The following is a 24,359-nucleotide window of genomic DNA, read 5'->3' on the forward strand; positions in this document are numbered from 1 at the left end:
TGACAGAAGTTTGAGGAATTAAAAAAGTATAATTCAGTCATCAATGTTTAGGTAAATTAATACTTCAGTTAGAAATTATTCTTATTTTGATTCATAATCAATCCTTAAATGTTCAATAGCCATTTGTAAGGATTCTTCAGACGACTGACCCCTGTTTGATGTTTTAACATACGTTCAAGGCATTTGCTATGAAAAGAAAGCCTGTGTACCTGAGGGATAAGACTCGGAATCTTATCCCGAGAAAACAGTGGCGTATCTCCCGAGGATCGGGGTGAGGTGCCACTTACCGTGACTGGCACAACATAGCTGTTGTGTGACAACGGCGGATGGCAACTTAAACTACAAAGTATCTTCTACACTCAACATGTGCAGCATTTGGCTCTACTACATAATTCAGACGCTCGTACGCTCTTGAAACTAGCTGTACACTATTAAGAAGGAGCCAGTTTGAGCTCTTATCTTGTATGTGTTGCTTCCAAAGAGGAGAAACAATTACCACAGCGATACACAGAGCTGCCTTCGCCCCATACTACAGCTAGCGATTGCCGTGGAGATTGGTGTCGCGATCTGTTGAGAGCCGGCGGAAATGCCAGTTTCAGGCATCTCACCCCGATCTGCTCTTAGCTTCAACAATAGGTACCAGAGCTTTCCTATTGTTCTCTTACATAGAATTTCGACGGTTGACTTCGAAAGGCGCTTTTAGATGAGCCCTTTGACTGGGCTAATAAAGAATTCCATCTTGTACAGTACAGACAGGGCTCGAAATCGTGGTGCATCCGGTTGATACACTGTTCTTGTTTCTATCCTAGGACTCGACCTATCCACTAATAACAGCTTCATCGGTGAACACTCTTACAGGAACAAAGGTATCATTTCCTAAAACATTGATGAATTCTAGAAGCCAGTACTTCGATCAGACAGTTGGTCTTCCTCTCGATGCAGCAATACCGAGAAACGCAGCAAAGGGAATTATCGCAGCACTTATCCGATATAACATGCTTACATTCTAAGACATAAAAAGTGCGCCATAAAGGAATTATCCGAATGGGACGGAAATCGGAAGATTTGACGTACATGTACAGACAAAGAAATGGTTCCCATTTCACAAAAAAATGGATGAATTATTCAAGAGAACGAGCTTCACAAATTGAGTAAGTCAGTAACGCGTCGGTCCACCTCTGACCCTCAAGCAAACAGTTCTTTGGCTTGGGATTGAGCGGCAGAGCTCTTGGATGTCCTCTCCGGCGATATCGTGCCAAATTATGTTCTATTGGCTCATCAGATCTTCAAATTCCCCGGGTGTTTGGAGCGCCCTGCCCATAATTCTCCAAACTTTGGAAAGCTGGGAAGAGATCCGGCGACCTTGCTGAAAGGGGTAGGATTTGGCAAACACGAAAACTAACAACAGAAACTCTCGCCAAGTGAGTGGCGCCTTGTTTTGCAGAAATGTAAGCCCGTAATGGTTTGTCATGAAGGACAACAAGACGGGGCGTAGAATATTGTCGACGTAACGGTGTGCTGTAAGGTTACCGCAGATGACAACCAACCTGCTGTGAAAAGAAATGGCATCCCAGACCGTTACTGCCGGCTGTTGGACCGTATGGCGGGCGACAGCCATATTGTTACCTCACCGCTGTCCAGGGCGTCTCGAGACACATCTGTGGGCTAGAAACTCATTGAGTGCAGTAGAATCGTCTTCATTGATCGATGACCAAGAAAGACGTGTCTCGAGACTCCCCAGACAGCGATTGGAAACCAACTTAACTGTGGCACACCATACGGCCCCACAACCAGGTCTGATGGTCTGGGATGTTATTTCTTTTCATAGCGGGATACCGTTGGTTGTCATCTGCGGCGCTCTTATAGCACAGTGGTTCTCCAACGATATTCTACGCCCCGTTTTCTTGCCCTTCATGGCAAGACATTATGGGATTATATTTCAGCAAGATAATGCCCGCCCACACACGGTGAGAGTTCCTACTGCTTGTCTTCGCTCTTGTCAAACCCTACCTTGGCCATCCAGGTCACCAGATCCCTCCCCAATTGAGGACGTTTTGCTGCATTAGAGACTGGGCCCTTCAAGCGGGGTTTTGATGATCTAACGTGTCAGGTTGTACAGAGTTTGGCACAATATCTCTCAGTAGGACACGCAACAAATCTATTAAACAATGCCAAAGCGAATAGCTGCTTGCATAAAGGACAGATGCTGACCAGTGTGCTAATGACTGGCTCAATTTGTGAAGCTCTCTCCTTTGCATAAATCACCCATTTTATCTGTAATGGTAATCATTTGTTTGTCTGTACATTCAGTCACATCTATCTATTTCCGTCCTATTGGGATCATTCTTTTGTTGGGTGTCTTTTTTTCTTTTCAGTGTGCTTCAGCTCCTAAATGAATCGTGAGTGGACACATTTACCAAAACAACATGCTTTGTACAACAAACACCAGAGCACAGCACAAGCATAGCTATTGCTTTGAACGAAGTGAGGTAATTATGTCACATACGATCGTTGTTTTAAAAATACTAATTCTGAAACAGAAATTTTTTATTATCGGTGAAAGTCAACCTATTTCACAAACAAATGTTTTCATAAACCTTCAGAATTGTGTCGTCTGAAGCTAGGTTTAAAATTGTTCTAAGCACTATGGGACTTAACATCTGAGGTCATCAGTCCCTTAGACTTAGAACTACTTAAACCTAACTAAGGACATCACACACAGCCATGCCCGGGGCAGGATTCGAACCTACGACCGTAGCAGCAGCGCGACTCCGGACTGGAGCGCTTAGGATCGCTCGGTCACAGCGGCTGAAGCTAGGACTCCGTTGCAGGAAATCAGTTTTTAATCGGTCTTTTAGCATCATTCTCTGTTTATGTACAGAAAAAAAATATTGTTTCACTATTGCCAGTGTTAGTTGATTCATTGTATTATATCATAGCCAGTCCAGACGTCACGGCACTGAAGGCATACAGCTAAACACCATGGCGTCACGGCACTGAATTCTAAAGGACACCAGTGGTGTCCTGCGATATCCTGCGCCTGGCACACTTTCCGTTTAACGCGCCAAAGCACATATTTGCAATCAGAAGAATCTTTATGGTAAAATGTGAGAAAGGTGTCGATTTGGCGAGGCCGTAATTGGAAAATGATCTTACTTTTCTTCTTTTATTATATCTGACAACAATCACGAGTTTTATTTTTCAATGACTAACTTCAACTGTGACCTACAGTTATCTTCAAACCTAAATATAGGAGAAAAGATAAGCAAAACTAAAAAACAAGTATTCTCCGTAACACCATAGAAGCGAGGGATTATCAGTGTTACCGCGTAAGACGCCCCGCAGCACTGAGGTTTATGCATTGTCACACCGCTTGATATATTGTTCAAATGGCTCTGAGCACCATGGGACTCAACTTCTGAGGTCATCAGTCCCCTAGAACTTAGAACTACTTAAACCTGACTAACCTAAGGACATCACACACATCCATGCCCGAGGCAGGATTCGAACCTGCGACCGTAGCAGTCGCGCGGTTCCGGACTGAGCGCCTAGAACCGCATGGCCACTCCGGCCCGCTTGATATATTGTATCGAATAGATTGTGCAAGGTGTTTCAAAGTTTTTGTGACAAACATCTAGGAGCGATATATCACCCGTCATGGGGAACAGCTTTTGTTAGAGTGAAAACGTTCACTCACGCTTCCCGGCGATACTACGCGTCGTATAAGACTGTTTACGCATCTGAGAGGCAACAGGGTGCAGGTACTTTGCAGCGTTCGTTTGCAATGTGTGTTGCCTATCATCCAGTCTTCCGCTCCGGATTAAGACAGTAGGTCGCGCAAGTTCCTGATTCGCTTGTAAGGTACCTTTCTCCGCCGACGTAGCGCAGCGGTGGCGTTATCGCCTACCACGACAAAGGGGCCCGGGTTTGATTCCCAGCAGGGGACTGGGGATTCTGTGTCCGTCATCATTTTTATCATCATTGATACGCAAGTCGCCGAAGTGGCGTCGACTAAAAAGACTTGCAATACAGCGGCCGAGCCGCGAAGGGGATATCCCGGCCAATAAACGCCATACGATCACTTCATTTCATTTCCGCTTAGAGACATTCATTCTTATGGTTTTCTTGTTGCAAATCACTACCAGTTCACTGTGGGAGGTACTATACTGCACACCTGTTTAGCAAATATTGCTATATGAAGATGGCGTCTGTTCTTTCGGACAAAACGAGCGAGACCCCTCGCCTTTTCGTTATGCTGATCCACACAGCTTTACAGTCTGCTACACAGAATAACAGACAAGGCGACGAAGTGCTGCCAACGTACTATGCATAGGCGTGAAATTGACAAACTATCCGAACTTGGTCAGACTGTTTTCAATTATGTGTAAGAGTATATTAATGCTGATCAGTGTGTTAAACACAAAACGTAAATATGAAATATAAATGAAAGAAGAAACGCTAATTAGTATGAACTGTACCAATAAAAATGAATTTCAGCTTATCGAGATAACATGACTGTTTTAGTAACACAAAGTACGAGTTAGCAAAGTGCTATGCACATTCGGCCGCGAAACGGTCTGTGTCAACGTTCAGACCAGTCTTATTGGATTACCGTTGCTGACCAACATGAAAGTGTGCGTGCAAATTTAGCAATGCGTGAAGATTTATAACGAAATTCAGTTAAAAATCATTCAGTGTCTCATTTAAGTCAATTCAATTATTGACAGAAGCGGAAAAAGTAGGCAATAAGAAGTATGAAATTCTACAAGAGTTTGATATCGACATCCACAGGGCGCAGGTACAGAATGAAGGTAGCAATAAAACTTATTGCGGGCGCGAGAATTTCTTAAAATTCCTTAACTGATAGTCTATCTGCCTCCGTCGAGATTAGAACCGAAAACAAATCAGACCTCCCTTGGAGTAGCAAACACCTTTCACTACGCTAGCAGACAACCCAGGCAAATAGCCCTCTATGATTGCCCCAGACATGAATAAGCCGGCTATTTCGCAATGAAACTGGCAAAATGATCTGATGTTTCTGTTGCATAGAGCTTTCTGTACTCAAAAACATGATTTTTCTACCTTTATGTCATCGCTTATGTGACAATCATACGGCGTGTTTATCGAAATAACAAAATACTGTTAATAGCGAGTAAATTTAGTAGGATAATTCTGCACCACTCCAGGAAATAAACGGCGACATAGCTGCCAAACGTATTCTACAATGCTTCGCCGGCCGCGGTGACCGTGCGGTTCTGGCGCTGCAGTCAGGAACCGCGGGGCTGCTACGGTCGCAGGTTCGAATCCTACCTCGAGCACGGGTGTGTGTGATGTCCTTAGGTTAGTTAGGTTTAAGTAGTTCTAAGTTCTAGGGGACTTGTGCCCGAAGATGTTGAGTCCCAAAGTGCTCAGAGCCATTTGAACCATTTTTTTTTTACAGTGCTTCGATTTCTCCATTAGATTCGCCACAGCCAGAAAACGTTCATTAGCCGAAGTGTTTCTTAAGCTAGCTAGCAATCGGAATGCTCGCACTTCTAAAACGCGTTGGCATTAATACTGGGATCTGAATTACCACGTGTACAGGCAAATGGGTTTTGTTTGCATTCCTGTAAACGTAATTTGGATCGAAAGCGTAGCTACGATTAGTATGCTGATGTATCGACTGCTACTATAACATTTCGAATAAAGAGTAGGGGGAATTATTTATGTGGCCCTCATCTTCAGTAACTGTCGTAGCTAATTTCGTTGTTAGGATTTAGTCACTTAAATCGGTAAAAATGGAACCCTACTAGTCTCACTTTCTTGACCGCCTCTCTGTCTACCCAACCCTTAAAACCCGTTTACCTAGAGTACGGGTAGACGTAATAAGTGGAAATATATCGCTCTTCCTGCCGTATACGGTCCCTTGGTGGTGTAAAAGAAAGTGAGCTTCTATGTCAACGCAATCTAAAGATACGACCGTTTATGTAAAGAAAATTTACGCGAAAGGTCAAACGATGGCTCTAAGAACTATGCGAGCAAACTGCTTAGGTCAGTGTCCCCTAGACGTAGAACTACTTAACCTACCTAACGTAACACACATTCAAAAAAAATGGTTCAAATGGCTCTGAGCACTATGGGACTTAACATCTATGGTCATCAGTCCCCTAGAACTACTAAAACCTAAGTAACCTAAGGACAACACACAACACCCAGCCATCACGAGGCAGAGAAAATCCCTGGCCCCGACGGGAATCGAACCCGGGAACCCGGGCGTGAAAAGCGAGAACGCTACCGCACGACCACGAGATGCGAGCTAACACAGCTTCAAGCCGGAGGAATAACTCGAACTGACGGCGCAAGCAACCGCGCGGTCCGCGATGTGACACCATTGAATGCACGGCTAACCCACGACGCAAGCTGTTAATGTCATTTGGTCTTGCTAAAAAGTTGTTCACTTCTGGTGAATGATTTTCTGCGCAGTTCATTTAAGATAGAATAACTGTGTGTGTTGGGGCTTATGGGCGCTCAACATCGAGGTCATCAGCGCCCGATAGAATAACTAAAATGTATTTACGGAAGAGGAAGGACGCCTATTTCATTTCCCCTTGTATTTATTTCTGATGTTAGATTCGCAATCTAAAAGGCGAGGGGTTTCGGTCGTTTTGTCCGTGACTGTACACGCATTGCCCGAACTCTTACGGGTTTCGGTAAGATTGTCTGCCACGAGTAATGAGTGTAATGGGCAGGTGCACTACGAATGTAGTGTGTGGACATTAAGTTGGGAATGTGGGGCTCACGGGGAGCGTGCAAGGGATAAATCCCTGTAGTCGCACTATCCTCTGTGTCCCCTCGGTGGCTCAGATGGAAGCCGGCACGGTAGCTCGTCGTGTTCGGTCAGAGGGATAGCTGCCACCTGCAATAAAAAAAAAAAACTGAGTGCTGTCACCATCAGATGTTTGTCGCAAAGACTTGGAACACCCTGTATGCAGACAGAGGAGAGAACAGTACACGACAAGCGAAGCCACATAGTGATAAAACCATTACTCTGTTTCGCAACAATCCCCTTCGGAAATCGGAACTGCCAATAAAATTCAGTGGTTACAAAACGGCACGCAACAGCGATTTCACGCTGACGCTAGAAAGTAACTATTAGTCTAGCTTTGCCTACAGAACACGAAAAACGAAAATGATTACTACTTCCCCACATCTTACAGGATGCAAACTGCTCCACACTACGTTTGGGCCCGCAGTCAACTGACAGAACAATTTCTTAAAATTTAAGGTAACTGTATAAAATAGCTGCATATTTAGCACTTCTAGCCAGTCACCATTGCGATACATAATGACCGGCCTTCAACTCCATATTTAGGACTAGCTATGACTGTGTACTCTCTTCTTGTACTAAAGCTTCGGTGCTGCCTCCTGGTGAAACTTTTAGTATAAATACTAACGGAGAAACCGGGTGTTTATTTACAGCTGTGCATCCACGCCTTTGCTCCACAGCTCTGGCCTTGTCATTAATTTTTACGACGTCGTATCTCCTGAACTATTTATTGTACAAAGTTAAAATTTTATTGGAACATCCCATATTGTAAATGGAGTTAGTAGCAACAAAGTAATAAATTGTTTATGATATTACGTCTCCTGACCTATGTGTTATACAACGATATAATATTGTAGCTACATACAGCATTATATGTGGAACCTGACAGAAAATTATGGCGAAGAAAATTAGTAAAAAAAAAAGGTAATTAATTTAAACGTCATGCATGATGCGGCATTTTTTCACGGTTCTCATTGTTTGTGACTTCATGTCATCATATCTCCTGAACTACGTGTATTACAGTGATATAACTTTGCACTTACAATCAGTGGTATACTGTATGCTCAAAAAATGGTTCAAATGGCTCTGAGCACTATGGGACTCAACTGCTTTGGTCATCAGTCCCCTAGAACTTAGAACTACTTAAACCTAACTAACCTAAGGACATCACACACATCCATGCCCGAGGCAGTATTCGAACCTGCGACCGTAGCAGTCGCGCGGTTCCGGACTGCGCGCCTAGAACCACGAGACCACCGCGGCCGGCATACTGTATGCAAAATGTGTCGTGCATACAGTTAAAAGTAAAGAATTAATAAATTACAACGCCATGCCTCATGCGGTACTTATACTGCATAAACAGAGGAAAAGTACTAAGTGATGAATATTTTTCCTTTCATTATTTTTTTAGGGATTGTCAGCGAGAAAAATATTTTGCTATGATTCGAAATTATGCAAATCGTTAAGTGCTCTCATTCTCAAACACTGGATGAATGAAGTCTGGGAATTCACGTGTGAAGGCGACGCTTCATTTTCACCCCCCCCCCCCCCCCCCCTCCCACCCGTTTCATAGGTAGTTGGTTGTTACTTCCACAGTGACTGGCTCCGATATTAAGGTATATATGTACCGAGTTTGGCTGAAATAGGTCCAGTAGTCTGGGAGGAGATGTAGGGGAAAAAAACACACACACACGGACATACAATATGTACGGATTACTATTCCTGCTCTGTCGTTTCAGCACTGTCTAAAATATAAATCAAATCAACTTTTTATTAAAAATACACTAATACAATTTACACACTTTTCACAATTTATTTTCGATTTATGCAGGGTGAAAAGTATTTAAACCGACAAACTGTGAGAGGTTATAGGGGACATCAAAAATATTTTTCCCTGATGTCATTTTTTCCTATGAGGATTATTTAATCCGATAGAGGAAGATTTCTCTGGCGGCACAGTAATCAAATCAACAAACACTTTTCCATTTTTTTATGACCAAGAGACGTTAACACATTAACACATTAACGCAACCCAATTTCGATTACAGTAGATTTTCAAAAATGCCTCCATTGACACGAAAACAAAGGTTACACCGTCGGATCATGTTCTGACTGACACGGGAAAAAGCTCCAGGACTATTCTGAATTATTCCTGCTACCGCTACTATCCGGGCAACCAGATCCTCTTCTGATGCAACAGGGGTTGCGTAAACCTCTGCCAACCCACGTTTCTGGGAACCGTCGGTCCAGGAAGCGACGCAAACGACGACTGAAATGTGCCGGCGCCCCGTCATGTTGGAACCACATGCGTTATCTTGTAGGGAGCGGGACGTCTTCCAGCAATTCAGGCAATGCTCTGGCGAGAAAATTGTAATAGTGCCCGCCATTTAAAGGCCTAGGTAGCAGATACGGCCCAATTAAACAATCCCCAACAACACCGACCCACACATTAAAGAAGAACCGCACTTGATGAGCGCTAGTAACTGTGACATGTGGGTTATCCTCACTCCAAACATGCGAATTGTGCATGTTGAAGACTCCATCACCCCCGAACGTTGCTTCATCGGTAAACAACACAGAGGATGGAAATGTAGGATGCATTTCACACTGTTCCAGGTACCACTGCGAAAACTGTGCTCTGGCTGGATAATCGACTGGTTCCAGGTTGTGGACAGGCTGTAAGTGAAATGGGCGCAACAACTGCTCTCGGAGGACTGTTCTTACATTCGTCTGATTCGTATCCATGTTACGTGTAATTGCACGAGTGTTCATTGAAGGATCCCGCTCTACATGGTGCAAGACAGCTTCCTCAAATTTCAGCGTTCTTACCGTGCCACGGCGTCCCTGTCCAGGTAATCTGCTAAATGACCCGTCTAACGCAGACATTCGTACACAGCAGCGAAGGTCGTGTGATGTGGGATACGGCGATTAGGATACTGTTGTTGATAAACCCTCTGTGCAGCTAGTCAATTGTGGTGCGCTACGTCGTTCGCACCAACCACATCATTGTACTCACTCCAGGTGTATCGCTCCATTAGTAAACAGAGACAATGCACTGCTACACTGGTGGACAGCAGTTGCCTACAACTGAAGAGCGTAATACGGCCTCCACCGGTTTAAATAATCATCATAGGAAAAAATGACATTAGGGACAAATATTTGATGTCCCCTACAACTTCCCAGAGTTTGCTGGTTTAAATACTTTTCACCCTGTATTTAGTTACGGTATCACTTTTACTGCTCACACTTAACTGTCTCTCGGATCCTCCCTTCGTCACTGATAAGAAACTGACGTTCAAACCCAAGAAGCGTCTTGTTTCATACTCCCCTACCAATGAGTTGCCCCTCCAAAGGCGAATTCCAGAACATACCAAAAAGGCTTCGAATGGTCGACCATGTTCCAGAAGATTCCACAACATTCGAGAATGGTCCGGTATGCTCCACAATGATCTGAGATGTTCTGGGATGTTACCGAATATTCTGGAATGTTCCAGACTATTCTCGAACATTCAAGAACATCCCGGATCATTGTGGAACTTTCCTGAATCTTCTGGAATGTTGTGGAATGCTCTCGAATACTTACATCTTCAAAACCACGCCCTCGAGGTAAAAACGGCAACCTTCTTCATGGATGAGGAATAGAGGACTACCATACTATATAATTCACTTGATCGTACCGGGACTCGTTTCTGAGTTTTAGCGGCACGCACATTTGCTTTCGTAATATATGTTTATCTATTTATTTATGTATTTATTGAACCTTGTAAGATTAGGTTCATCAGGTGCTCTCTTACATCTAACCATACAGTCTACATATTTTATATTACGTATATCACAATATGCATATTATAGGTCACGTCCACACTCCCTTACAAAAAAAAAAGTGAAGCGCCCAGAGACATCGTCTGACATCAAAGAACTTCGTACACGAGCACACCATCAGCGGGTATGTAAATGGCTAGAGTTGAAATTCTGTCTGGTAGGTAGAACGATCACCAGAGAGCATTAATGTTGTTATGTTTTGTGTTGTTACGGGCCTGGTAAGGTGTATAACGGGTGTAAACAGCGTTAAATGATGAGTGATCACCTTGAGGGACACGGATTCTCGTGTAGACAGCGTTATCACCTTAAGACAGAGCTGCAAACTGGTCTCATTGTGGGTCTTCACATCTCCGAATCGTCCAGTATCCAGATTTGTCAGGTATTCCGATATAAAAGTGGTCCAACGTTGACCTGCATGGGAACATGCAGATAGACATACAGCTGACCACCACAAGCTGCCCCCCCCCCCCCTCCCCCTTGCGCATCGTATCGTAACCCCTTCACTTCCGAACCAGCCATCGGAGAACAGGCAATGGACTCCCTTCAATATACTGTGACGTTCCACACCACGGGTCGGAAACTACATAAGCCGGAATACTAATTACAGTTCCAGGCATAGGCTACCGTCAACACCACAACACAAAATGCTACGTTTGTGGTGGAGCCGTTATTTGGAAGCATGAACTGTTGATTAGCGGCGACGCATTGTGTTCAGCGATTTCTGCACTACCCCGGAGAACCAAAGTCGGCTAATATGGTGTAGACTTGGGTCCCATTCTTCCAATGGTTTGGAGTGGCATAGCGATTTATTCTGGACGCCATCGTGTGGGGAGGTATGACGTCAGATCACGGCTAACGGTAATTGAGGGTACTCTGATACCACAACGATACGTCACGGACGTTCTGCGTCCTCAAACGTTACCTTCCAAGCGACAGTATCGTGGTGCCATTTCGCAACAGGACAATGCTTGTCCACACTTTGTACGGGTCTCCATGAACTCTCTGTGCGATACTGACGTACTCTCGCGGCCAGAAAGATCCCCAGATCTGTCACCCATACAACATCTGTGATACCAATTTGAACGTCAACCTCTCTACCAAATCACTTCATGCCTTCACGCTGTGGTGCAATGTCCTACTTATACGTGGGTTCATACAACCAAGTTCTTTATCATGCTAGAGGCGACTATTGGGATGGCATAAGTAGATTTAGCTCAGTGTCAGAAGGCACTTCTGTGTCAGCTGCCGCCGGTAGGCTCAGTGAAAGGAGATTCAGAATTAGTTATTTGTCTGTGTGAAATCTTATGACACTTAACTGCTGAGGTCATCAGTCCCTAAGCTTACACACTACTTAAGGGGGTTAGGACGTTAAACGGGCGACTTGGAGCAGGAAAGGCACCACATGACATTTTACTTTCCACTGTCTATACTTTTACAAATAAATTCATAAAACTTTGTCAGCATGACGAGGAAGAATTCAGGATTTACACTCGTAGCAGTGGAAGTTCAAAAACATAACAAAATATTTTTTTACATGTGAAATTTCATGTTTTTTTTCACTTACTGTTGGCAGAATTTGTTGCTATAGGTACATATTTGTTTATAAGTAAGAGATAATTTTCGATGAATTTTCCACAGCATACAAACCATACTTTCAGGTGTATGAAACTCTAGAATTTTCCGAATCTTTTATAAACTGCAGTAAAATTTGAGATAATTAACCATAACATTTGAGTTTTTTCTAAACATGAAGTTTAAAATGTAACAGCTCATTCATTTTTTCATAAATTATATACATTCTAGAGATTCATACACGTGTTAAGTATGGTCTGTACGCTGTGCAAAGTTCATCGTAGAATCTCTCTTACTTATGAAGAAAAGTGTACCTACTGCAACAAATGCAGCCAATAGTAAGTGAAAAAATGATGAAATTTCACATGTAAAAAAAATTATGTTGTTGTTGTTTTTGAACTTCCACTGCTATGAGTGTGAATCCTGAGTCATTCCTGGTCATGGTGACGAAGTTTTATGAATTTGTTCTTAAAAGTATAGACAGTGGAAACTAAAATGTCGTATGGTGCCTCTCCTGCTCCAAGTCGGCCCGAGGGAGGACTCGAACCTCCGCCGGGACCAGCCGCACAGTCGAATTAGTTATTTATTTCCTTAAAAATACAGGTAGTGTCTTGACTTGTGGTTCGCATTGCCAGTCAACGCCCGCTGTGGAATCGCGTCGTAAGCGGCCTTCAGCCCGCTCAAGTCGGCTGATACCGCACACATCGTTCCAGCCGGCTGCTGCACTGGCGGTTCTCCGCTTGCAAAAGCCCCGCCACCGGCTGTAACGCGACGCCGCGGCATTGAGTGACGGAGCCGCCGACTTGGACGTGTTCCGTCCCCTCCCGCTCACCACCCTTCCTCGTCACCCGCCGTACCGCGAATGCGGTTGCCGTGTAGCCGTGAAGTTCGACGATATTGGCCTGCCGTCCAGACAGGCGCTATTCAGTCCGTCAGAATGTCAGGAACGCTGGCATCCTGATCCAAGTGGGACGGAAAGACCTCCAAGTCTGCGACAGAGGTAGACTATGGAGTTGAACTCTGTGACTGGTGATTGTTACGAGGTAGCCACCTCTCCCACCAGTGGCTGCTTTAGTCAGTAGCGTGCAGAAAATCAGTAACAGACTTGTGCCCGATGCCTCTTCGCTACAATCAGGGAGTCGAGTGTGAACGTTATGGTACGCCATCGATCCGTCTCACCGACTACCTTACGAGCTAAGCTGCTGCGGTATTCATAGAGCGAAGTAGTGGCTAATGTTTACCCTTCGTCATTCGTCATGACCTCATTGGGCTCGCTATTACGAAGGTATCAGGGGTTTTTCTTCTGCCGCGCTTGCTAACGAGTTTGTTATAGCAAGGAACTGCTTGGTAAAAACTCTTCGGGCCGTTGCATTCGCCTTAGCTTTTCTTTCGTCACATGACGAAGGTGACGTGACCCTGTTTGGCTGCTTTGACACCCTCCCTACATTCTACTGAAGTCTTCTGTCTGGCTCGCTAAAAACACCGACGTTGTGTTTTGCTCTGACCCTGTCTCGGTGGCGAAATGATTTCATTACGGCCGCCTCGTGCCGACACTGTCGTAATGCAGTGAGATAGCTTCACTTTGCAACTTTGAAAAACTTACCTGTTTAACTGCCCTACACAAGGTTGGTAAACAACACGAAATATGACTCGATTATTTAATAACCAAAATAACATCACAAACCCTCTCAGCCAATGAAGTTTCATTTCGTTTACGCCTCCTCTTCTGGAAACTCCAGTGTTTTTGTCGGATTTTAGAAATTACAATGTTGTTGTTGTTGTGGTGTTTAGTCCAGAGACTGATTTGATGCAGCTCTCCATGCTACTCTACCCTGTGCAAGCTTCATCTCCCAGTACCTACTGCAACCTACATCCTTCTGAATCTCTTTAGTGTATTCATCTCCTGGTCTCCCTCTACTATTTTTACCCTGCATGCTGCCCTCCAATACTAAATTGGTGATCCCTTGATGCCTCAGAACATGTCCTACCAACCGATCCCTTCTTCTTGTCAAGTTGTGCCACAGACTCCTCTTCTCCCCAATTCTATTCAATACCTCCTCATTATTTATGTGATCTACCCATCTAATCTTCAGCATTCTTCTGTAGCACCACATTTCGAAAGCTTCTATTCTCCTCTTGTCCTAACTATTTATCGTCCATGTTTCACTTCCATACATGGCTACAATCCATACAAATACTTTCAGAAAGGACTTCCTGACTCTTAAATCTATACTCGATGTTAACAGATTTCTTTTCTTCAGATACGTTTTCCTTGCCATTGCCAGTCTACATTTTATATCCTCTCTACTTCGACCATCACCAGTTTTTTGCTCCCCAAATAGCAAAACTCCTTTACTACTTTAAGTGTCCTTTTCCTAATCTAATTCCCTCAGCATCACTCGTCTTAATTCGACCTCATTCCATTATCCTCGTTTTGCTTTTGTTGATCATCTTATATCCGCCTTTCCAGACACTGTCCATTCCGTTCAACTGCTCTTCCAAGTCCTTTGCTGTCTCCGACAGAATTACAATGTCATCGGCGATCCTCAAAGTTTTTATTTCTTCAATAGCGCAATTAAAAACACACAGATTACATTCTTTCATAATAAGTACAATAACAAATACAGATTAACTGAAACTAGGTTTAAACTATGGGCGCTAACAGCAATGGACATGAGAAAAAGGACTGGAAGAGGAGGAAAAAGAGTGACGTGATTACATACACTTAATCAAGGTAAGAGAAAAGAAAGTGGCGTGAGTCAGAGAAAGAGAGAGAGAGAGAGTGGAAAAACTGTAAGAAGGTGGGGGCATTGGTTTCACTATTCGCCAGAGGGAAACATTGGTAATACAGGTTAATTTGTAGCAAAATGTTATGAGGGGATAGGAGGAAGTGATTTAGCTTTTTGTTAATAGCAGCAGGGCATTGAATTGTGAGCGGAGTGCAGGGTAGCTTGTTCCAGAGGCACACGGGCAATAGAGAAGGAGTTTGAGAATGTTCTTGTTTTATGAACAGTCACAGATAGGATACTAGATAAGTGACACCTTACGTTTCTGTTATGATGAGAGAGGAATTTAATCTCTGGTGCGACAAACTGGGATGCATGGGAACCAGAGAAGATACTTCACGCTTAGTGTACAGATAAATTTCGCTGAGGTCACGGTAAACCTTCTGCTGACTTAAGCAAGCCCAGATGGCTATTTAAAGAGACGTAGGTGAACACTGGAAGCCTGTCCGAAGACCAGAACTATCTGAGCTTAGGAAAATCTACTATAAATGCTCGTAGATATACAGAAAAAAAGGAGGCCTGTGGTCGGGCGCGTTCTGTGCGAAAAAGCCATAAAAACCTCTGCCATTCGTCCGCAGCTCGTGGTCGTGCGGTAGCCTTCTCGCTTCCCACGCCCGGGTTCCCGGTTTCGATTCCCGGCGGGGTCAGGGATTTTCTCCGCCTCGTTATGACTGGGTGTTGTGTGCTGTCGTTAGGTTAGTTAGGTTTAAGTAGTTATAAGTTCTAGGGGACTGATGACCGTAGATGTTAAGTCCCATAGTGCTCAGAGCCATTTGAACCATTTGAGCCTGTGCCATTCGTTTCCAAAATAGTATGTATCTTCTACAAATTACAAAAGTCTGCCACATCGTGCTTGTCCCGTATGTGTTCAATAACTTTTCGTTACCTATCGCTGATCGCTCCCTTGGAATCTGTGACGACGGTGCTGTGGTATTAAAGACGTGTCATTAAAGGCACCAGTCGCAACAGTCGCTGAAGCTCAGGTTATGCGAACTCTTCAGACTGACTACACAGCGCTGTGTCCCAGTAGTTCACACACGACCTGCTTATTACGTGTGCTTATCTCCCCCTATCACGAACAGCCGCTGATTGTGATGCCCGCACGACCACTGTTATGTGTAGTACAGCGGAATAGGAATCTAGCTTTCCATAGTCCAACGATGCGACCTCTCTAAACACGTACTACTGACAGGATGACTGTCCATCGTATCTCCGAGACACATTCCACCCAGCAGCGATGTCGTCAACACTATAACAGGTAAATAATCATTGCTTTCTCCGTCTTAAGCTTACTGCAATTAAGTAAAGAGAATTTCACTTTTATTTAAAAAGCATCTTCTGCGTTTCTCCCTTTTGTTAACATATTCTGCAAACCACTGCTTCTTCCCTTTATGTTAACGGAAACTGATGTCGAAAAAGACTTCTTTACACATATACACTTGATAGTTTTTGCATGTTTGCACATTCCCTTACACTGTTTAGGCGTTGTTTACACTTCACTTCATCTCTGGTAATAGAAATGCTGTTATACGTGTTCTCACTCAGCACAGTGTTACCCAGGAAGTGCATTGAACCTTTCCTTGTACTGTTTGGTTACCTAAGAGTAAGCGTCCCTTGAGACGCTAATTAATTGTCTTCTGAATATTGCCCAATAAGCCAAAAACTATTTAGTTGTTGTTGTTGTTGTTGTTGTTGTTGTTGTTGAGGTCTTCAGTCCAGAGACTGGTTTGATGCAGCTCTCCATGCTACTCTATCCTGTGCAAGCATCTTCATCTCCCAGTAACTATTGCAACCTATATCCTTCTGAACCTGTTTATTGTATTCATCTCTTGGTCTCCCTATACGATTTTTACCCTCCACGCTGCCCTCCAATACAAAATTGGTGATCCCTCGATGCTTCAGAACATATCCTATTGACCGATCCCTTCTTCTAGTCAAGTTGAGCCACAAATTTTTCTTCTCCCCAATTCTATTCAATACCTCCTTATTAGTTATGTGATCTGCCCATCAAATCTTCAGCATTCTTCTGTAGCACCACATTTCGAAATCTTCTATTCTCTTCTTGTCTAAACTATTTATCGTCCTCGTTTCACTCTCATACATGGCTACACTCCATACAAATACTTTCAGAAACGACTTCTTCACACTTAAATCTATACTCCATGTTAACAAATTTCTCTTTTTCAGGAACGTTTTCCTTGCCATTGCCAGTCTATTTTTTATATCCTCTCTACTTTGACCATCATCAGTTATTTTGCTCCCTAAAGAGCAAAAATCATTTACTACTTTCAGCGTCTCATTTTCTAATCTAATTTCTGCAGCATCACCCGATTTAATTCGACTACATTCCATTACCCTCGTTTTGCTTTTGTTGATGTTCATCTTATATCCTCCTTTCAAGACACTGTCCATTCCGTTTTACTCTTCCAGATCCTTTGCTGTCTGACAGAATTACAATGACATCAGAGAACCTCAAAGTTTTTATTTCTTCCTCGCCATGGATTTTAATACCTACTCCGAAATTTTCTTTTGCTTCCTTTACTGTTTTCTCAGTATACTGATTGAATAACATCGGGGATAGGCTACAACTCTGCCTCACTCCCTTGCCAACCACTTCTTCCCTTTCATGTCCCTCAACTCTTATAACTGTCATCTAGTTTCTGTAAAAGTTGTAAAAAGCCTTTCGCTCCCTGTGTTTTACCCCTGCCTCCTTCAGAATTTGAAAGAGAGTATTCCAGTCAACATTGTCAAAAGCTTTCTCTAAGTCTACAAATGCTAGAAACGTAGCTTTGCCTTTCCTAAATATATATTCTAAGATAAGTCGTAGGTTCAGTATTGCCTCACGTGTTCCAACATTTCTCCGGAATCCAAACTGATCTTCCCCGAGGTCGGCTTCTAACAGTTTTTTCATTCGTCTGTAAAGAGTTCGTGTTAGTATTTTGCAGCCGTGGCTTATTAAACTGATAGTTCGGTAATTTTCACATCTGTCAACACCTGCTTTCTTTGGAATTGGAATTTTCATATTCTTCTTGAAGTCTGAGGGCATTTCAACTGTCTCATACGTCTTGCTCACTAGATGGTAGAGTTTTGTTAGGCCTGGCTCTCCCAAGGCTGTCAGTAATTCTAATGGAATGTTGTCTACTGCTGGGGCCTTGTTTCCACAAAAATCAGTTGAACAAAAACAGTTTGTTTGTTATTCAACCTTAAATACGAAAGTGTTCTACCGTTAATTCATGGTAGAATCCATAAATAAGGAAAAAAGCATTTACTCCCATAAAATATCCCTTGACCTTTTTAATATACTTGTAATCTCTCTTGATCTAAAGCCGTTGTAATCAGGAGCTTGTAAAACCAAGACAACTGCGTTTTCGAAACTTCGTTAATCTCTGATATACAGGTACTAAGTATTTTTTCACCGAACTTAATGACTCTCATTTAGATCTGCTATTATGGCACAAAAATTACCAATGCTGCAATAGCAGGTCTGAATGAGTCATTAAGTGCTGTAACTCTTTTGCAGATCTGATAAGAAACTATGTGGTACCAAACATGAGTATTTTCATGCTGCTGTTGTGGCTATTTGAACAGCGCACAAGTTGGAAGTTTCCGCCACACTCCACGGAAATTGCAGCGGCAAGCGATGCGTGATATTTTACGCTACTCTTGATGGAGAGTGGATACAGCAGGCCGAGCATTAGAGCTGTTTTCTTCGAACGCATTCTCACGAGGGGGCCACATTACGATTGGATTTTTGTATTCCTTTTTTTTTAATTTATGGTACGTGAAGTTCAGAACTCAAAACTCAGGAGTAACAGTTCTATGCAATTCTCAAAAACTTGATAAAATCGCCTTTGAAGTTTTCCAGCCTTCTTTAATTTACTAAAGCAAAATTGTTTCTTCACAAGAGGTTGTGTGGCTGTGTGGCAAAACAGTCGCCTACGCGTGTGTGACACAGGTTTGATTACCAGCCCTGGCAAAATTTTAAACAAAAATGCGTGTTCCATGAACATTTCTCTGAAGCATTAAATACATAAGGATGAAAAAATAACATAATTTGTAATTATTTCTTTAATTAAAACAATCTTTTACCAGGTATGAGAGAGTAAAATCTTTTATTTGCAATTAAAACTGAATTTTTCTGTGCAATATGTAAGTTCAACTAAGAAACCGTGCATTTGTCATAAGAATAGCAATTATATGCCTGTTAATTAGATATTTGTTAAATTTTATATTTAAATAACGTTTGTATTCGAAATGAACGGTAAAAAACGGATAAATGACGGAAGCGAGATGCGAACCAACGATTACCAGTCTCCAGCGCTCCTGATTTTTATCATCTTCATGTATTTTAAACTTAATGGAATTGCTAGTAGGACAGGCACCTCTGTTCACAAATTTACGTCAGCAGAAAATCAAACTTAAAACCCGACTGATGACCATAGATGTTAAGTCCCATAGTGCTTAGAGCCAAACCTAAAACCCCTACAAGGCAGGCGAGCATTCTACCACACAGCCTATCTTTCTCTTTCCGAAGCTGTGGGTGGCGTGAATAAACCTTAATGTTTGATATGAACGTAAGTCTTCTCACATCTATCGTCTCCAGCTTTCAGTGTCCAGCTGCTACCAAATAGAACTATGGCCCAGGTGAGGCTTCAACTGACAATGCTGCCATTGCTCACGGCTATTTCCCTGTAAGTACCGTGTGCTAACAAACTGCGCAATTTTTTTCTTTAACCTTTTATGTAACCAAACTATTATTCTGCTGTAATATAAAACGTTTCATTTATAGTTTTTTCTGTTTTATATACCTCTGAATTCCCTTTTCCGATTTAAAAAAAATTGTATTATGTTTTTTTATTGTTTTCTCTGTTTTCTCGTTCATTCTTGAATATTAGTAATATTAATTTATTAAGCGTGTAAAACGTAATTGCTCTCCATGAAAATGAATTTGTCTTTCTAGTGTTACGATGTTCCGTCCTTTTACAGAAAACTGTAACTCCTTATTGAAAAAAGATAATGAAATAAAAGTTGATGAAAATAGAATTTATATAAAGAAAATACCATCTTTCTGACGTTACTTCTTATTGAAATAAAATGAGTTCATTGGCAAAGAAGCCGCCCCCGGTAGCTTAGTGGTCAGCGCGACAGAATGTCAATCCTAAGTCGGAAATTTTCTCCGCTCAGGAACTGGGTGTTGTGTTGTCCTAATCATCATCATTTCATCCCCATCGACGCCCAAGTCGTCGAAGTGACGTCAAATCGAAAGACTTCCACCAGGCGAGCGGTCTACCCGACGGGAGGCCCTAGTCACACGACATTCACATCCATTGGCAAAAAAGTAAAATTGAACGCTCGCTGACCTCCCGAAGGGAGAAATATGAATAAGATCTGTCAGTGTAGTGATTGCTCCAGGGTTTATGTTCTCGAAGTTTTGGTTCTGTAAGTGGTCCGTTTCCGACCATCACTGTTCGTCGGTTTCCCGATCCTTCTTTTCTGAATGCGCCTTCTCTCAAGTCTTATAGTGACGGACAATGAATGTCCTGCTTCTTGTGACATAATGTTTAAGACATTTAAGACTAGATACTACCTTAATCGGAATTTATGTCACATCTGGACCATGATTTTCATCATGTTACTGTATGTGTCAACATAATGTCTATGCTCTTTTACGTATCTTTGCACGTTCTTATTCCATATTCGCACGGTACTCGCCAGTGTTTCAGGGCAATTACTGATGACGTCAGCAACGGCTTGATCTAAAATCCAAAGGCCACATTGTGCTTCTTGTGAGGTTACCCTAATTTCTCAGTCTGAATTACTCCACGATGTCGATGTTGTGTGGCACTGTGCTGTCAGTTATCGCCAGTCTGTTCCGAATGTGTCCCGAGATCATCCCAGCCGCACCAAATGTGAACCTGTGTCCACAAGACCACATGTCGCACAGGTAGGTGTGGGGCCCAGGTGTATGTCGTAGTGCTTTCCATAGGTGGGGATTTTGTCATTGATGATTAGATAACATTCAGTTCCAATGCTTGATGACAGCACAGAAATACGTATATTTCGCCAGGTTGCCAAATTAAACTTCAATATGTAGTTGTACACTTGTGACTCCATTTCAAATTCGCCCAGTTATCACAAAGCGCGGGAGGTAAACACCAGCGAGCGGCGCTGACGAAGCCACGGCGCTCACTCGTCCGGCCGATTCGGTGAGCTGGCCGCGGCCGGCTGTCGAGAAACCTCATCCAAACAGCTACTTCCCATTCCTGTGTCTAATTCACGATCTAATCACACAAACTGTCAACAGATGTCCGTACGATCTTGTCTTGCGCGGAAGATAGCATTCCGGTCAATGGACAACCACACCAGCGATGACGTCAGGTCACCCATCAAACAGGGTAATATTTGTCGGGCAGTCCCACATCCACCATCGCTGTGTACACAGACACAAACGGCGCAGTATGGCACGGGGAAGATGCATATCAGACTCTCTGCCGTGGAGAGCCATAGGAAGAATGATAGTAGGACAGTAGCAACCTGGTGTGGCCCGATGGCTTAATGTGGATCGCACCGTTGTTTCTCGGATGTGGCGACAGTTTGTAGAGACCGAAACTGTCTCCCTAAGACCAGGCCAGAGCCGAACATGTGCGACATTAGAAAGAGAAGACCGTTAGTTGGTTGTAAGGGTACAAAGGTACCGCCTTAATACTGCACGGCAACTGGAATCTGATCTCGCAGCATCCACTGGACATGTTGTGTCGAGGAAAACGGTGTACAGAAGGCTTCGGCAAAGTGGCCTTTACTGTGGGTGACTTGCAGTGTGTGTACATCCGTAGCGTCTTCATGGAAGGGGACGTCTAGAATGGAGTCGTCGACATGTCACCTGAACGGTCGAACAGTGGCCAATGTTTTTCTCATAGATAAGCCCCGATTTGGTCTGAAGAAAGATTCTCGAAGGATTCGATTCTGGAGGGAACATGGACCACGATTTCAGGATCAAAACCTTGTAAAAAGAGACCGATCGAGGAGGATTTGGTGTGGGTAGGGATTATGCCCTTCATGAAATTGTACAGGTGCATCGGAAAGGTTTAAATGCTATCAGATGCCGTGACGAGATCTTGGAACGTCAAGTCTGGTTGTTGCGAGGTGCTGTGGGTCCAGGCTTTGTGTTGATGGGCAAAAATGCTCGACCTCACTGAGCATATGTGGTTGATGTTTTCTTGAAAACTGAATAAATTGCATGGATGGCGTTGCCTGGTCGCTCTTCCGATTTGAATCCCAAAGACCATGTCTGGGATGCACTACGGAGATAGGTTGGCTGGTTCAAATGGCTCTGAGCACTATGGGACTTAACTTCTGACGTCATCAGTCCCCTAGAACTTAGAACTACTTAAACCTGACTAACCTAAGGACATCGCACACATCCATGCCCGAGGCAGGATTCGAACCTGCGACCGTGGCGGTCACGCGATTCCAGACTGTAGCGCGTAGAACCGCTCTACCACCACGGCCGGCGGAGATAGGTTGTATCACGTCAGCATCCACTAATCACTTCCCAAGTCTTGCGCGCAACTCGGCAAGAATAATGGGCGTCATTGCTTCATCATGAGGTCGATGACATTATTCACTGCATGTTCCGTCGTTATCAGGCCTGTGTTGCTGCCAGAGTTAGTCACACCGCAGTCATCGTGACGTGAGAGCAACTCTGTTAAATTGGAAAAAATAAAAAATAAACATTTTTGTCTACCTTTATCCATGTTGCAGTTCCTTGTGTTCTTTATTCTTTACGTTATGTCCACTTTACTATCACTTATTTATACTGTTTTGTGGCAACATAAAACCAAACATGCAAAATTTCCTTTTGTTGCTTTAATTTTGGACACCAGTGCATCGACATCAAAGTCGATTTTCCCGAGAATTTTTGAAAGTGCAATCTAACTGTTTCGGGGGATTAATATTTGAGGTCTGGACTACATGTGTCACGGATATAAGGAACTCAGTTGCCATGTAGTTCCCTTGTCAGAGACCGAATTGGATGACGTGTAACAAGCCTACCAATTTCGAACCATTTCAGTGGTTTCGCTCTTAAATGATGAAAAGTACAGGATCCTCATAATACAACTGCATTCGCCCGTAGACACTCCGCCGTGACACAGGGTAAAGAAAGCACTGCACATGGATGATGTACTGTCCAGAGGGCCTGCTGTATTATAAAGCATCATGCGCAATTTAAAAATAATACTAGGGTTCACAAATATAACGCTAGGAATAAAAATAGACTTAACACTAGTTCTGCACAGGAAAGAGCAAAGTATGAAGTCACAAGATTGAGTACGGTACCTCCCTTGTGAACTAAAGGTGCTAGCCGATGCACATCTGCGTGTGTACTCCGCGGATGGTGTGAAGAATTTCGATGAACCTCCGTATGACCAGTTCCTCTGATGTTTTTCGTTGCGGTCATTCCGTGAGTTGTATTTGGAAGGAAGTAATATGGTGTTCGACTCTTCCCGGAACGGATTTCTTTAAGTACTCGTGTTGATGACATTACAGTTTTCATTATACAGAATCAGTTGCCATTTTTCCCACCATACCGATATCTTCTCTAAATCATTTTTCATTTGGTTCTGATCATCTGATGACTTTACAAGATGGTATATTACAGCATCATGTGCAATAAATCTAAGAGGGCTGCTCAGATTGTCTCCTATGTTGTTTATGTAGATCAGGAGTATCGCAGGGCCTATAACACGCCAGATATTACTTCTGTTCTACTCGATGACTTTCCGCCAATTACCACGAACTCTGACTTTTGTGAGAGGAACTTATGAATCCAATAGTACAACTGGGGTAACATTACACAAGCATCCAATTTGGTTAGAAGTCTCTTGTGATGAATGGTGTGAAAAGCCTCCTGGAAATTTAAAAATAGGGAATCAGTTTGAAATCCCCTGTCAATAGCACTCATTATTTCGTGAGAAGCCGCGCGAGGTAGCCGCGCGGTCTCGGGCGCCTTGTCACGGTCCGCACGGCTCACCTCGTTGGAGCTTCGCATCCTCCCTCGGGCATGGGTGTGTGTGTGTGTGTGTGTGTGTGGCGTCCTTTGCGTAAGTTAGTTTAAGTTAGATTAAACAGTGTGTAAGCTTAGGGACCGATGATCTCAGCACTTGGGTCCTACAAGACCTTACCAATTTCGTGAGGATAACTAGCTAGTCCTGTTTTACAAAAACGATATTTTCTGAATCCATGCTGACCATTTGTCAATAAATCGCTTTCTTCGAAGTAATTCATAAGATTCGAACACAGCACAGGTTCCAAAAACCTACTGGGTCTATAATTCAGCGGATTACCCCTATTCCCTTTATTGGGTATTGGTGAGA

At 43.3% G+C, this 24,359-nt stretch overlaps 1 protein-coding gene across 1 annotated transcript in view; it reads left to right on the top strand.

Annotated features, from left to right (window-relative positions):
* LOC126343367 (vasopressin V2 receptor-like) overlaps positions 1 to 24,359 on the top strand; it is a 710,799-nt gene that overhangs the window by 595,622 nt on the left and 90,818 nt on the right. The window lies entirely within an intron of this gene.

Source organism: Schistocerca gregaria, chromosome 1, assembly GCF_023897955.1.
Source record: "Schistocerca gregaria isolate iqSchGreg1 chromosome 1, iqSchGreg1.2, whole genome shotgun sequence".
NCBI lineage: Eukaryota > Metazoa > Arthropoda > Insecta > Orthoptera > Acrididae > Schistocerca > Schistocerca gregaria.